This window comes from Larimichthys crocea, chromosome I (assembly GCF_000972845.2).
Source record: "Larimichthys crocea isolate SSNF chromosome I, L_crocea_2.0, whole genome shotgun sequence".
Classification (NCBI taxonomy): Eukaryota; Metazoa; Chordata; class Actinopteri; family Sciaenidae; genus Larimichthys; species Larimichthys crocea.
Window position 1 is genome coordinate 28,934,110 of NC_040011.1, and position 15,939 is coordinate 28,950,048.

The following is a 15,939-nucleotide window of genomic DNA, read 5'->3' on the forward strand; positions in this document are numbered from 1 at the left end:
AATAAAAAGAGATTGAAAGATAATATAGAGCAGGCAACATAAATACGCTATACTGTATTCTATGCTTAGAGCTGTGCAGCACTTATTAACATAAACAGGTGGATGGCAAAATGAAAAAGTATCTGCAGCATATTAAAGCAAGTAGAAGGCTTATATCAAATGGCATTGCACATTGGTATAATACCTTTTTGGGATAAAATGTCCATATGTCAGCTGAAAGCTGAAAGTATGTGTATGTGTAGGTACATATTTCTTCTTTAACAAATGAACGTCAAAAACATTCATGTTAACATTGTCTGAATGGTTTCTGTAAAATAGCACTGGGCCTGTTTAACGGGAAAAACTGGCAGAGACTTAAGCAAACCAGTCTCTCATTTGCTACATATGCCAAGAAAAACAATGGTTCTATCCAAATCAGAGAGGAATCTGCATTTCATCCATCGCCTCTCACGCCTTTCCTGTTCTTATTTGAACTAAGGGCTATCCGGTATTTGATTATTATTAGCCTTATTACACACACTCATTTTTAAAGTTACATTAATCAGCACATCCAGTGAAGGTTTACCTGTAACTTTCTGTAAAAAGAGAAGTGCTAATAAGAAAGTATCAACTTTGACATATAGTAGTAAAAGCATGATTTATGCATACTTTAGAGCACAGGGATAAGTAACTGCACCCCTCACCTCTAACGTTCCCTCAATCTATTATTTATATTCAGCACTGATGTGCTGCATGTCTTACTCACTTTCTCCAAATTGCATAATTCTTGGTTCAGCAGCAAATGACTTCATGACTTTTTAAAGAGACGTCAGGCAGTTCTGTCTTTCAGGCGTTTTGTCATGCACATCATACTGTACGTGTACTGTGTTTGAGCGTGATGCGTGAGAAGCCAGCAATAATTCTGCATGACCTGAACATTTCCCTTTGGGCTGTACTGGGTACCTAACAGGTTGGGGTGTGGTCCTATCTAATCAGTTCAGCTAAAGAAGCTTAGAAAATAGGCACTTGAACAAAAACTGTCAAAATCAATTTTTCTGCTAACTAACTTCTTATCGGAGTTCCTGGGAAAAGTCTGAAGTATGCAGAAAAAGTAGTAGGATTGTGTTTCAGGACAGGGGCACCGTGACTGTGCAGGAGTAGCAAAGCTTGAATCTGTTTCTGTCGTAGCCTGACATCCCAAACACCAGCCTGAAAGTTTGCTCATACAGTATGTTGTCAGCTGGCCTTGCTGTGAAATCCTTAGCCTGACAGTGATGAAATGGATAAGCGCTCTTAATGCTCTGTAAACATGCAACACCATTGTTGCTTGATGCAACACTTGATTTCCCTCCATTTGCTTCAGTTTCATCTCATTGCGCTACAGAAAAGGTAGGCGGTCCTACACCGATATGAGCTCAACAATACATTCTGTATATTATAAAGATTCCCAATCTGCTGGGACAGAGTGCAACAGAGGATATACGCACTGTCAAGGATATGTTTTGTATTGTATCTTGCAGACATACTGTAGGACTGAAAAAAACAGGCATACGCTACCATTTGCTGACCTCTTCATTTCACGCGTAAGCCATAAAGTATTCATGTAAATCAGACTAAGCTGTATGTATGGTAAAACAAATGCCTTTTGATTCCAGTTATTTCTCACTAAATTCTCTAGAAACTGTAACAGCAGCAGCAGAGCCTGTTTGAAATGAATCTCATTGGAGTTTGACCGACCTTTAAAATTATATTTACGACCCAGACGCAATCCCAAAGTAGAAAATTTGCCTCGATATATACATTTTTTAAATGACTGGAGAACTGACAAGAAAAAAATTAAATCAAGTGCTTCTAGTTAGTGAGTGCGGGCCAATAATGCAGTGGCATTTCACAGCTGAGATATTTTCTCATACAGTTTGAGCAGACACCATGAAATAGCCTATAAAGGTGTTGTCAAAACACACCGTATAGCTAGCTGTAAAACCTGCATGCAGTGTTGTTAAAGTGCTGTTATGGTAAATGTAGCCACATGAAATGACAGCTTGACATCTGGTGTTGTCAATGTCTTTGACTTTTTTCTCCTATTATGCCCTTCCTTATCTTTTCTTACCCTTTTGTCTTGATCTCCTTTTCTCTTATACTCTATGAAATGCTGACCTCCTCCTGTTTCCTCAACCTTTCCCCGCATGTCTGTTCAAGAACACACCCAACACTTCCAGCCCTTTTGCTTCTTTCATGCTGATTCTCAGATTTAGTGGTTCATTACTGTCCTCGCAACTCCTCCTTCGCAGCTCTTCCTTGCATGCCTCTTGCTTATCGTCCAACTCATCCTAATTCCCTCGCCCCTCTTTCTCCTTTCATTCCCCTCTCCTCCTCCTCATCAGTCAGAGGAACAGCCGAGTTCTTCATCAAGCAGACGTCAAGCATCTGTCAGAGCCCAGGCCAGACTTGGCGTGATTGATTTTTTTGCCCACCTGCGTCTTTCGTAATGACCAACTGTCAGTTGTTTTACTGCCCGCACTGCCTCCCCTCAGTATCGCCTGTCACTGCAGCATCCAGAGGCTAAATCTCTCAGCTCAGACCTACAGTGCATTATCTAGCTTGTCTTCAGATAAGATTTATGTAGGTATACCATAGAGCGTGCTCGTCCACCCTCCAATCACAGAGAAGAATGCTATCAGGGAAGGTTATTTTAAAGAAACAAATCGTTTGCATTCTGAAGGCGAGCACAATATCTCTTTTACGCTCAAAGTTTTCAATTATTTCCAGGCAATGACTTTTCTGACAGAAGCTAATAAATGTCTGTTTGGACTTGTAAGCACAATGCTGTGTTTTGATTTGGTCTCGTTACAGCTTGTAAAACAGTTTGGGAGCTGAGGCAGCAGACTATTTTGAGTAGAATGAAATGGTAACTCTGGAGCTTTGCCACACAGTCGAGCACTGGAAAGACATATTTCCTGTGTGGCAAGCCAATATAATTCTAAATGGGGACTCAGCACGTCCTATTGATTAGTATGAAAAGAAGGAATTTAGAATTGATCTCTAAACAACATGCTATAACAAGTGAATGACATCTCCACGTGTTATTTTCTTTTCTCAAGATCAAACTTTGCAAAAAGTGTTACGTGTTCTGTGTTTTGATCCACGCGTTTCAAACTTGCTTACAATGTCGCACGCTGTTGAACAAAATCTAGGCTAAATAATTCGGACCTGAATGGACACCAAGGCTGAACAAGCCATGTAAATTTCACCGTGAGGGTATAAAGTTCAGTGGATTTTGTACAAGGCACAAGATGTTACTTCTTCAACTGAGCTCAGACCTCAGTATGACTCCAAACATTGGATGATGAAAACATGTCAGGAACACTTTCAAAAACTCTCTCGTGTCCCATGGAGGCCTCCAGACTCAGTGAGGATGTATAAGAGGAGTTTCAAACTGGAAGCAAAAAGTGAAAGCAGGGGTACAGCACTTCCCCTAGCTGCACTCACCTGGATTCAGAGCTTCTTTGATCACCAAAGAGGTCAGGTGCATCTTCCGGATCTGGAGTAAGGCACACCTCAAAATCTCACTCTCTTTCTCTACTTCCTGTAGCTGTTTATCACTAGTAACCTTTCCTTCACTCCTTTCCCTCCATAGTCTCCTTCCCTTGCCCTCTTTCTCTCAATCTTCCTGGCAGGGACAACAGAGTGCCCATAGAGAGCAGGGATGCAGCAGAAGGCAACTTTGAAAGAGAGCTCTGGCTGCAAACCTTTCATCTAGTGCTGTACCTGGCCAAGGCATGCTGCAGGATAGCTTGGCTGTCAGAAGGCATACAGCAGAGGAGGGAGGAGGTACGAGACAACAGCAGAGGAATGAAATGAAATGAAATGAAATGAGCGGGGAAAGAGAAAAAATAAAAAATAAAAAAAACTTTCCTCTCTAGTATTAATAATCTACTTATGTTTTTGCCAGGCCCCCAAAAAAAGAGTGAGTAAATGAAGATGAGTGGGAAAGAGACATCAGAGGAAAAAGATGGAGAGTAGAGAAGTGGGAAGCAGAAGTGGAGCAGAAAGATGTGAGACAGAGAGGCCCTCATGGCTGATAGAGCAGAGCCAATTTACAAAGCTCCTGCTAACGCAGCTCCTGATTTCACCTAAAATATGTCTAAGACAAAAATCATAGAAAGTGCTTACGTCTGACCAAAAGCGGCATTTCTGCTGTATTGATCAGAGAATGTAGCCAAGCAGCAAAGGGCAAAGAGAGGTGATTGACATGACACGCTACAAATATCCTACACTGGATTATTAAAGAACATGTTTATGTTTCATGCTCCAACTGAGCAATTTCTGAAAATTGAAAGGGCTGTAAACACCAACCCGAAGCATGAGAGTGCACTGAAATGATTGCTGTTCATTCAAATCCGAGACTCAGTGCTGCATGGAACGTCACAACTTTGGCAGCGTTACTGTGTACATTATCTCAGCATGCCACTGCTTGGTCTACTGCATCTGCTGAAGAGTGTGCCTCCTTGACAGCCAAAGACTGAGTACTTGGAGACTGTGTGATGTGCCTCAACGGGAGGCAGGAGGGAAGAAGGGAAAGTTAATGTGTGTGTGTGTGTGTGTGTGTGCATAGGTGTGTGTTTGAGTACCACTCCTCTAAAAACAGGCTCCACACTTCTTTTGGTAAGGCACATAATAACTCAAAAGCCTCCCATTGACAGCGGCTGTCTATAGCCGTGAAGCACTGTGAGTTTGACAAATGGATTCTCTCATAGCCGTATAGGTTCTGCATGGGAAAATGAGGGAGGAATGTTGCAAGGCAGGTCTGTCCTTAGCCCTAAATGCCATGTCTGGGAACACAGACAAGCATCATTACTGAGTCAGACCATGCGGTTTAAGGCTGACAAAATGTTGTTTATATCAGTCATGGCCAGCACTCTCAATTGTCTGTATCACACAACAGAAACATGGAAATTCATTGTTACAAGTCAGCAGGTATTTACTGTAAAGTGCAATCTGTTCGTGAGAGGCCGTCATGAGAAGCAAACAATGCTTTCCAATAAGCCTGGCTTCAATGACTTTTAAATGAGCTTCATTCTTTCTCTCTCCCTTTTGTATCAAAGACAACCTTGATCAAGTTCATATTAAATGTAAACGCTTCAAACACAAACAGTGTAACCATAGAAACCAAACTCCTAGTTCACATCTTTCTTTTTTTTGTTTGTTACCCCTTCATGAAGCCTAACATGCCTTAGAGTGGCTAATAGAAAGCATATCATTGTTTATCAGTTCTGAATGAATTAACTTAAACATTATGTCAATTACAGGATTCCCTCTGATGGGATGAGACATAGATTAAACCACCAGTGCCACCTGGAATGAAGCAATGGGAATGATGCAAAAACAAATAAATTATGTATAAAGGTGTCAACAATAAGACAGTAATCACCAAACAGGAAGAGTCTAACACACAGGGCTATGTTAACGGGTCAATTAAAGCTTCACCATCACAGGAGTGTAAATATTGTTTACATAAGAGAATTGCACACTCACTCAACCTCTATATTATAAAGTCAACATGCTTTATCCGCACAAACACAGAGAGCTTTGAGAGTGTGGTACTCATCTGCTGGAGGAGGTTATATGCTGTAAGCTCTTGTCAAGAGGATATGCACAGAGAAAAAAGCCAGCCCAACGGCCTTAAAAAAAAAAGAGGCTGACGAAGCCCTGGACTTCAGCTATGCAATCCAACAAGTGCATTATGTTTCCACTCAGTGGTGGCGCTGAGGTGGCTGCCAGCCTCCATGTGAGGCAGCTTAACAAAGCAAATCATTTTTGACATGAATGAACATATTCACACCCATGTCAGTGTTAGCCATTCATTTAAATCAGCAGGGCTCTCAGCAGGTTTTGATGCTTTACATGTACTTTAAACATAGAGACTTTGAGTCCTAATCATGATCCTCCCTCCACGTTCATGCCTCCTACCTCAACTCACACTACTCCTTCCACCTATTACTTTACCTATAGACTTTATTTATACCTATAGTATATCGTGATGTAATAAGAAAGAGATGAAAAGAGCATCTTATGTCGTTATGGAAATAAAGAGAGTGCTCACTTCACATAGATAGTCAAAATGAAGTTAAGGCAGCTTCTTCCTCAAAAACTAATAAAAAGGTATTGGTCTACAGTCTCCTACCACTTGGCTGGAATGGCAGAGAGGTGCTGACGGAGATGCAAGTTGGGATTGGAGTGGGGAAAGATCCTGCAGAGTGGAGTTAAAAATAGAGCATGGAGTGAAGGAGGGGGGAGGAAGAAGAGGGGGAGGGGACGTACCTGTGGGCTCGGAGGCAGCCTAGTTAGCAATGAGCAGCACCACTGTGGACGACGATGGGCTGGAGAGAGAGACAGAGAGAGAGAGAGCGATGTCAAGAGGGAGATAAGAGAGGGAGGGATGGAGAAAAATGAGAGATGAAGATGAGGATAAAAGTGAGGCGGAAACCAACCGCATGACAAATAATGAGCCAGAAGATAGAGAAGGTAAAGGGTAGGGAGGGTGGAAGATAATGAGAAAACAAGTCAGATTACCATGACATCCAATGTTTGAGTCAAAAACAGAAAATAATTTTCCAGAGGGCTGCGTATGTCAGCAATGACTAGCAATAGTCCGTGACAGATGCACATGCTGGACATACAAATGTCTCTCACACACACGTATACACACACACACACACACACACACACACATACACATACACATACACATACACATACACACACACACACACACATACACATACACATACACACACACACACACACACACACACACACACACACACATACACATAAACTTATATTGTAGGTGCATGAGGTGAATATTTTCCAATCTAAGAATCAGTAATTTATGAGTAAGGTAGTCCACCCACGTTCTAGTTTTACTCACTTAACTTAATTGAAGATGAAAATGCTCTCAGTCAGTAGTAAACTGTATGTGTATCTTTATGCTTCTGGATTCAACAAAAAAGCCAACAAAATCCTTAAAAACACCCTCCTTTTCCAACAAAAATAAATGGAAATCATATGCAGTTTCACAGAATGTCTCAGATTTGATATTAGGAATAACAGAAATTCCAGTAAGATTCAGCTTTTTGGGCTGAAGACAAATATTGTCACCAGAAGGCAGCCATACAGAGGCAACAGAAACAGTAAACAGTAGCAGTCCCACCATGGACAATCATTCTGTTGTTTACTTGAGGGCCAGCCAGGTGCAGTGTTTCTTTTTTGTCAGTGTGAAATAATCTGAGAAAACAGAACGCATGGACCATCATTTGGTTCCTAATAAGCTATTGTTCCCAACCGATTCAGGAGGGATTCCAAGACTTGGCAAGAGAAACTACCGAGCAGCTGTATCAAAAACACCTCCAGATTCAAGAGCTTAATACTATCCAGTACAAGTATTCAGTAAAAAAAAAACTAAGGAAATGTCTGCTACACTGGAGGTTTTTGATGCTTGTGCATATCAAATTTGTGGTTGCCTTGACATTACTTGGATCTTGGGAACTCTCATCTACATTTTCTCAAAAACAACTCAATGGCCTGAATAAAGTAAACACACAAAGGAAGCAAGATTAACAGTCACCTGTCTGTTTATTAAAATACTCTATGTCTGCTTTGGTAAAATATATTATTTACTGACTCACCATGAATTTTATGCTAAGTTTTGATTTGATTTCATGGTCTCTGTGGCCCTAAAATAATGAGAATCAGAACTACAAGCTATTCTAACAATAAACTGGGTATATTCATATGATCACTTAATTTACCTTTTACAATTAGGTTTATTTGCTGCATACTGAACAATGAATTATGGTTATAAATCACTCTGAAAGCATTAATTAATTTTCAATACAGCTCATTATTTAGCATATTAACTAATTCACATGAGGTGAGCTAACAAACCATGGTTAATTATGAACAAAGTGGCTGCATGCCGCCAATCTCTCCTCCTTCTGTCGTCCACCATCGCTGTCTCTTAATCATTGATGCGCATCCATGTGCCACAATTCACCGTAATGATTGTCTAATGAGAGACAATATGAGGAAAATAGGCCTGTCAATGGATGGATGGATTTCTTCTGAATGCTAAAGTACAACCCTGATTCTGAGAAAGTTTGGAGACTATCTAAAACATACTTTTAGCCTGGAAGAACAATTTGAAATGTGGACCATAGCACATTTACACTTTACATCAGTCCATCTCAGATGACTGATTTGGATTTGCAAACAGCCTTAATATGAAAACAAGCCAATTAAACATTGTAGGAATGCAGGACACTCAAACTCCTGACAAATACATTTAAACAGTGAATATAAAAATGTTGTTTGCCAATACTTAAGAAGGGGTTTATATTTATTGTAACAATATTCAAACTATACACAGTTATAGAGACATCTGCTGTACATTTCATTCTGATAAACAGTGTCATTTGCACTGCACTCATTTTCACTCACTCCGGATGCTAGTTTCAGTTAATGTCTAATATCAAAATGTAAATGTGAGATTAGTGTCTATACCAGCAGAAATTAACCGTCTGCTACTGCTAAATAATGACAACTGAGAATGGTCGATTTGAGCTGTAAAATCATTCAGCAGTTCTAAAAAGGATATGTTATCACCCAGTAATGAACAACAGATCTCACATGGTGTGATGGCATGGGTTAGAACAATATACAGTATGTCTTTCTACCCTGCAAACAATTTTAGTATAGGAGTGTTATAGCAGTGTTATAGTTTTGACTAGAATTATCACAAATTTTACTTCACCACTTACTCTCTAATAAAACGTCCATTAAAGGATCGGATGTCAAAAGGGAACAGATTCTGGCAGCACATCCTAATTTCTAGGCATATATTTATATTACCTGATGAAGACAAATGAAGACAAAGTGATGTTTTACCAGACTTTGTTAGTTGAATATTTTCAGCTAAAAGTCAAGTTTCATTCCCTTTGCATAGCAGCTAATTTGCACCTATGCTGATGTAAGGAAATCCCATCGTCACCTCATTCAACAGACCAGAATGAAAATCCAATCAGAAGTAGGTTTTTAGCAGTTTATCTGGGCACATGTCGCAGCAGGCTAAGCAAAGCAGTGCAGATGTCCCTCTCCCCAGCAATGGCTCCTCCTGGTGGATCCTGAGGTGTTCCAAAGCCAGATGAGATACATAATTCTTCTAGTGTGTTCTGGGTCTACCCCATGATCTCCAGTTGGACATGCCAGGAAAACCTCCAAAGGGTGCTCAAGAGGCATTCTAACAGAACCACCTCAGCACCACAACAACATTCATGGTGAGGCCATCTACTTTATGGAGGAAACTAATTTCTCCTCATATCTTCTTGTTTCCACAACCTTGTTCTTTCTGTCTTTATCCAAAGCCCATGACCATAGGTAAGGGTTGGGATGTAGACCAACATATCATGGGCTTTGCTTCAAGCTCAGCTGCCTCTTCACCACAATAGGTACAGGTACAACGTCCACATTACTACTGACATCACATCAATTCCACTTTACCCTCTCTCATGGACTCATGAAGACTGCAGTATACTTCACTGCACTCCACTTCACACAACCTGAACACTGCTTTCCAACAGATAACTATGGCCTCAGACTCAGAGATGCTGACTCTCATCCCAACTGCTTCACATTTGGCTACAAACTGGCTTTGCCTTGCATGCTGGAGAACAGAGGAATAATTCTGAACTCCCCAAACCAGGCACTCTCCCTCCCCTGCTGAGACCTTGTCCATGAAGTTCACAGAGAGAACAATGAAACCATGGACAACCCTGGTCTAACACCCTCTGAAAAGATGCATGATTTCCCACTGAGAATATAGACACAGCTCTCAATGCACAAGAGACCCATACTCCCGCAGAAACTCCCACAAGACACTCCTAGAGGCCTTCACTAAGTCCATGAAACACATGGACTGGTGACATCTAAATAACAATGTAAAAGGTGGATGTATCCTTTAATATTTTCTTTTAGAAAAGGAAACTCATTACTCTGAGTGGAACATTTGGATCCTCTGAATAGAAACAGGTGTGGCAGTGAAAACCTGGGGTCAGCACATTCATGAGGTCCCTCTCACTTAATAGGAAAATCCTGCCTGTAATCACAGTGTTGGAAACAGGTTTGTCATCACCTGTGAACAATATCATCACCTCATCAGTCTCTCCCTTCTTCCACTCGCTTTTCTCTTCCTCTTTCACTTTATTTTTAAACTGCTAGAAAAATTATGGTATCAGTCTGCATTTCCCTTCCTGTGGGAGTTAGAAAGATAATCGGGAGGAAACCCTGAGAAAAATATCCAACCTGTGAATATAAATAACTCAAGAATTCTGTCTGGCTTGCTAATATATATGCTTCTGTCACCTTCCCTACTGAAAAAAACAGAAAAAAAATAAGTGATTAGGATAACTGGAAGCGTAGCATGAAGCTAAAAGTGAAGGCATTGATGTGGTTAAAAGCTCAGATGTATACGAATAGTTCACAACGCAATAATTGAGCCAATAAAAACAACTCACCCTTTCTTCACCTTGTTTCGTGATTTCTTTCATTCAGCCACAGGTTATACTTGAAATTCTCCAACCTCACTTGCAGTCTGACAGAGGCACTGCTTCAAAAGCAAAACGCCAAAAAGGTGTCAGAAAATGTATGTTTTTGATGTGGAGACGAAGCCTTTCATAACCACAAACTAGTCTGGCAAACAGATAAAACGTTACCAGAAAATTTCAAGAGCGTGTTTGTGAATTTGATCTCTCTGATACTAATTCTGTGAGGATGTCAACATCTTTATCAAGTCAAGTCAGGTTTATTTATTGAGTCCATCATGAAAGTATAAAGCGCTAAGTGCAGACAAGCTTAACTCGATTTACAGACGAGACTAGTCAACAAACGCTCAACAAAAAACATGTAATCCATATTCATTGTTAGTTTCCAGTACTCACAACCACAGTTTCCTTTTAGTGACCACTGGGATCCGCCCAGTATAACCACAGTCCTCTCCTGTTGGATCCTCAGCCAGCTGTACAAATTGCATAAAATGCACCTATACATCGGCCTTTCTTCACCTTTCCTGCTCATGTCCTTTTAGCTGGTCTGTGAGCAGAAGGTGACCACAACCCACTTAATGCCTGACAAATTCCATTAAATATTCCACCAACACCCTATCTGTCTTGATCAAATTAAAATGGCTCCCTTTTCTAGGCCATCACAAATCAACTATTAATATGCCAAAAGGGAGTATCATGCAGATAAATGTCAGTAGTGCAATGTACACAGGCTAATGAGTTTTGAACTCCACAGACACAGTTTGACTCGAATAAAACACAAAGGACAAGAGTGATGACTAGTTCACTATATTCAATTATCCTGCTTGAACAGGGGCTGTCGCTGTGCACGGTCAACTCATTCATTTTCAAATAAAGAGAGTAAATTAACTGTCAAAGCTTTGATGGAAAAGAACAGAGCAACAGCTACAAACATGATCTTCAAGATAAGCTTTTACGTGAACTATTTTCTTTGGTTCATCACCAACTTATACTACATATGGTTGATATCAGATGATATAGCTTATGTTTCATAAATCACAAGAAAGCATTTTCTTTATCTTTCCTTTTTGTCTTTATCTGCTTTGGGTGACACGATGTCAAAAGAGTACTGCCAGAAATAATTTTGGTGGGAACTTTTTGGGGAAACACAAAACTTTTCAAGTCTTAGTGCAGCCATTTTATGAGAAAGGGCGTTGGTTGCCTCTTCCAGAATTAGCTCAGCACACACACATCTATGCTCATTATCAGTTACACCACAACACACAGGAGCCACTTTGTATCGCCAGGGAAATTCACACATCCTCGCTGCGTTTCCTGGTATGACCTCACTCACAACAGAATACAAACACTGTACGTCAACCATCAGTATTTTTCCCAGCATGAGGAAAGCAGTAAAAGGTCTTTTTTTAAACCCCTCAAAGCTGTTCTTGTTTATAATTGGGCCTGTAACAAAAGGGCCAGTGTGCTTTACTTTTCAAAAGAAATTAACAAATTATGTTTTTTCATTAATTCATTAATTTTGCTCATTTACTGCATTCACTTACTGTTTTATGACACATTCCGGATTTGCAGACTAATTGAATAAACTGGATGTTATTCCCAGTGATAGAAGAGGTATTCAGACCTTTTACTTAAGTAATAGTACGAGCATCAATATATACTTTAAGTACTAGAGGTAAAAGTACTCATTATGCAAAATGGCTGCTTTAAGCTGCTTTATATACTGTTGAGTAGTTTTATCTATGACAATATATCATAATTTATTCATTTAAATTATGCATTAATAATCTGTAATCTATAAAAAGTAGTACGTGAGGTAATGTACATTGTATGTACTTTCCACATTGGTTATATCTAGATATAGCAGGTGGAATCCTTCTGTATTTTTCTGCTGTTGTGAGTAGATTATGACATCAGGTGGGTCCCAATTTAATCACAGAACTTAATGAGACAAAATGCTCAAATGCAGCACATCCCCTCCAGCCTAATAGATATTAACATGAGCAATGGTGACTGATTTATGGGCTTACGTTAACTTGACGCAATGGAATGAAATCAGATTGCTCAACGTCAATGAATTACCTGTACAGACTAAATAACACTCCTACACCTTACACCTCCTTTTTTTCTTTGAAGCTGAACATAGAAATGTTATTCATAAGAGTCTGAGCATGCATTGAGAAAGAGCTGCCTTGGAGCGATACATGTAGCAATGGTCAGCATCTCACCCTGTCTGTTCTTGAAAATATAATACCGCACATGGCACTTCAGTTTGACATTAGCACTAAATTACATTACAAGTTTAGTATTGTGAAATTAATGAGCAGTGATTTAATCAGCTCGGGCTGTGGTATGCACTTGTGGTTCATAACTAACCTTCTCTGTAATGTGGCGCCAGCTACAGCCGGGTCTCAATCCCTATGTAGACTGTTCAATAAGGCTGAACCTCTCACCTTAATGACTGTCGACTTTTTTCTTCAGTCGGATGCACTTTTAATTATCAGCTCCAAGGCTCTCTGTAGCATCTGTACTCAGAGGACAGAGCTTGCCTTTTAACTAAGAACCTCAAACTTTACAGATTTGGCTCCAAGTCAGGCTCAAAATCTGTTAGCATTGCTGAATTCAGCCACACAGCAGCAGAACTGCAGTAACTCTTTCATGGCAGTGTCATCTTTAGCTTGGCTGCTAAACTAAATAACATGGACAGCTTCTGAGCAGGTTTTTATTTTCATGAGCCCCGATAAAGCCAACACCTATGACGTACAGTATGACCCATGACAAGTAAAGGCAGCGATGCCGACAGGAGAATTGTGGAGAATTATTCCCAGATTAGGTTTCTATACACACATTTTTAATACTGATTAGAAAATACTCATGTATGTCATATCTGTTATTCTGTCTTTCAGCAGGATGACCTTGAGGGGTTGGCTGGGAGAGCAGCTTCATGCTAAATTGGCTCTAAAAATCATAAATCATTTCAGCATCAGCCTCTGAAACACACTGCACCGACATCACAGATTCTCTTCGTATTTGGAAACTTGCATGGGCACACGTCCTGCTTTACTTCTGTCAACAATGAGAGTGTGACCGATCTTATCAGGTTACGATGCATCAGTGTTGTGCAGAGGACTTTCTTGAAACAAACAAAAGCCTAATCAAGAGACACCAACAGAGTGCTGTTATTCACTCACTGTAGATTCTACATATTTCTGTGGTTCACCCAAATGGACAGCAACAGTGGCTTTCTACCAAGCAGATGTTCCTCTCTCCCTCTAACTGGGGCATCATTATTGTCGAGCACATTTTCTTTCATGAGCTTTTGGATGAAGCATCAATTTATAGAGGCTTAATCTCAATTGAGTCTAATTTCATACCAGTTAATGTTCAAAAATATCTAATTTAAATACTTACAGTACAAACAATAATATGTTCATGTTGTTAATCATTAAGAATATCATATAAAAATATGTGATTTGATACTTAAAGAAATAACGGTTGTTCACGGTATGTATGTTTTATGATTACTGCTTACTGTGTTATTTTACATTATCGGGTACACTAGTACACTACTGTGCAACATTCAAGGAGACACAGAAATACAAGAAAAATAAGATTATGATTACTACCTTGACTACTGATTTGGTGATTATAAACCATTTCAGCTTCTCATCTCATCATTTTAAATGTGATGAGTAGATCCGCTCTAGTGACAACCCAGCTGTCACTGCATACTAACTTAAAGTCAACAAGTCTCTCATTCTTTTATTAATTCAATTAGTCACTCTTCTATTCAAAATCTGAATCTATTCAAAAATGTCCTTATGTCTCCACTTCATATTAGAAACACATAAATCACTTTACCAGACTAAACTTTAATAATTGGGTCACTGGCATTCTGTTGAGGAACCGGGAACCAGGATGGTTAAAGTGACAGTGCAACAAATGTTTGGCAGATCGTCTTTCTGCTGGGTCAGTCGATGTTTTATTTAGTAGGTAACTCAGGCAGATGGGCGTCTTTGACCCATCGGATGCTCTTCCCTATACCGCTGTGTCGGATAATTATTAGGCCGAAGTTCAGCTCGTCAGGTGCCACACAGAGATGAGCCTTGTTAGATGCTGGGGTATTAGTTTTCATATAGTATGTTTCAAATAGGCTGTCACCTTTCCAACAATTGTTTGATTATGTTTGAAATGATCACAATCTGGTTTCGCAGAACTCTAATAACCCACGTGTCCCAATATCGACCGAAACAGAACCTTCAGGATTTACGTTTTTAGTTTAACAATGTAATATTAATTTCATGTAAATTTAGTGCGAGTTTGAATAGATGAATTCTTCATTTCCTCAGTATGAGAGCAAACAGCTCTAGTGAACAGTATCTCATCATAGATGAAAGCATAGCCTGAATGTAACAAGCTGACATTGGCTCAGTTCTGTTACATTATTAATAAGCTTCTTATTTGTAAAGAACATCTAATAGCCCTCCTTTTTTGATGTGCAAACCAGACTTTGTGCAACAAAATAAATCTTATCATCTTCTGAAAAACTTGAAAAAAACAAAAATGTGAGTGTGCTATTTCAAATAAATAGCACAGGGTTAGCCCCCCCCCCAAAAAAAAATTAAAAAAAAGAGAAAGAGAAAAGAAGAGAGAGAACACATTTCTGTGATTACTCAGCCATCACACTGAGCATGAAAGTCATATTTGGGCCAAGATGACTTATGGGATGGACAGATGTCTAACATTAGTGAGAGAGATGAAGAGTAAGTGTAAGAGGATGGAAATATGCTCAAAAGAAAAAGGAGAGAAAAAGTGGAACGTAACAGAGAGTGAAAGAAACCTATTTAAACAGCATGCGAGCCCACATCAAATACACCACCAGGAGGGAAGGATGCTGAGTGGGAGTCATCTCTCCCTCTATATTTCTTCTGCAGTGCTTCCTGCGGCTCCCGTTTTGCTCTGTTCTCGGTCTACTGTCTTCCTCTGCGCCATCTAAATATTTTATATGTAGCCTGATGTTGTGTTAGGAATGTGTCCCTGTCTTTGATCAGCCAGGCTGTCATTGATTTGTTGCTGGAGCAGAATAAGGCATTGACTGTTCCGTCACAGAGGAAGAGGCAATGAAGACAAGCTCACTGAACAAAGACAAATCAATAAATAATGCATCATCAGCCTGTCTTGAGCTGTTTTATCAATCATTCAAAACCCAATACAGTGCAGTCCCACCACTACATACTGTTGCCACCAGTAAAATGAATGTTGCTCCAATTTGTGTGTACATGGTACTGTAATTAGTGTTGAAGCCTCAAACCAATGTGAAAGCTGCGTAACTTCTTGTATGTACTGATTATATAAATATGTA

At 39.8% G+C, this 15,939-nt stretch overlaps 1 protein-coding gene across 2 annotated transcripts in view; it reads right to left on the reverse strand.

Moving 5' to 3' along the window:
- The window catches only part of mid2 (midline 2), a 135,479-nt gene that overhangs the window by 97,155 nt on the left and 22,385 nt on the right, over nt 1-15,939 (reverse strand). Inside the window, exon 2 of one of the 2 annotated variants that reach the window (XM_027281909.1) lies at nt 6,301-6,359. The exons of the other annotated variant lie outside the window; for it this stretch is intronic. The gene's annotated coding sequence lies outside the window, so the exon portion shown is untranslated. The remainder of the gene's footprint in view (nt 1-6,300; nt 6,360-15,939) is intronic. 2 annotated transcript variants of the gene reach the window in all.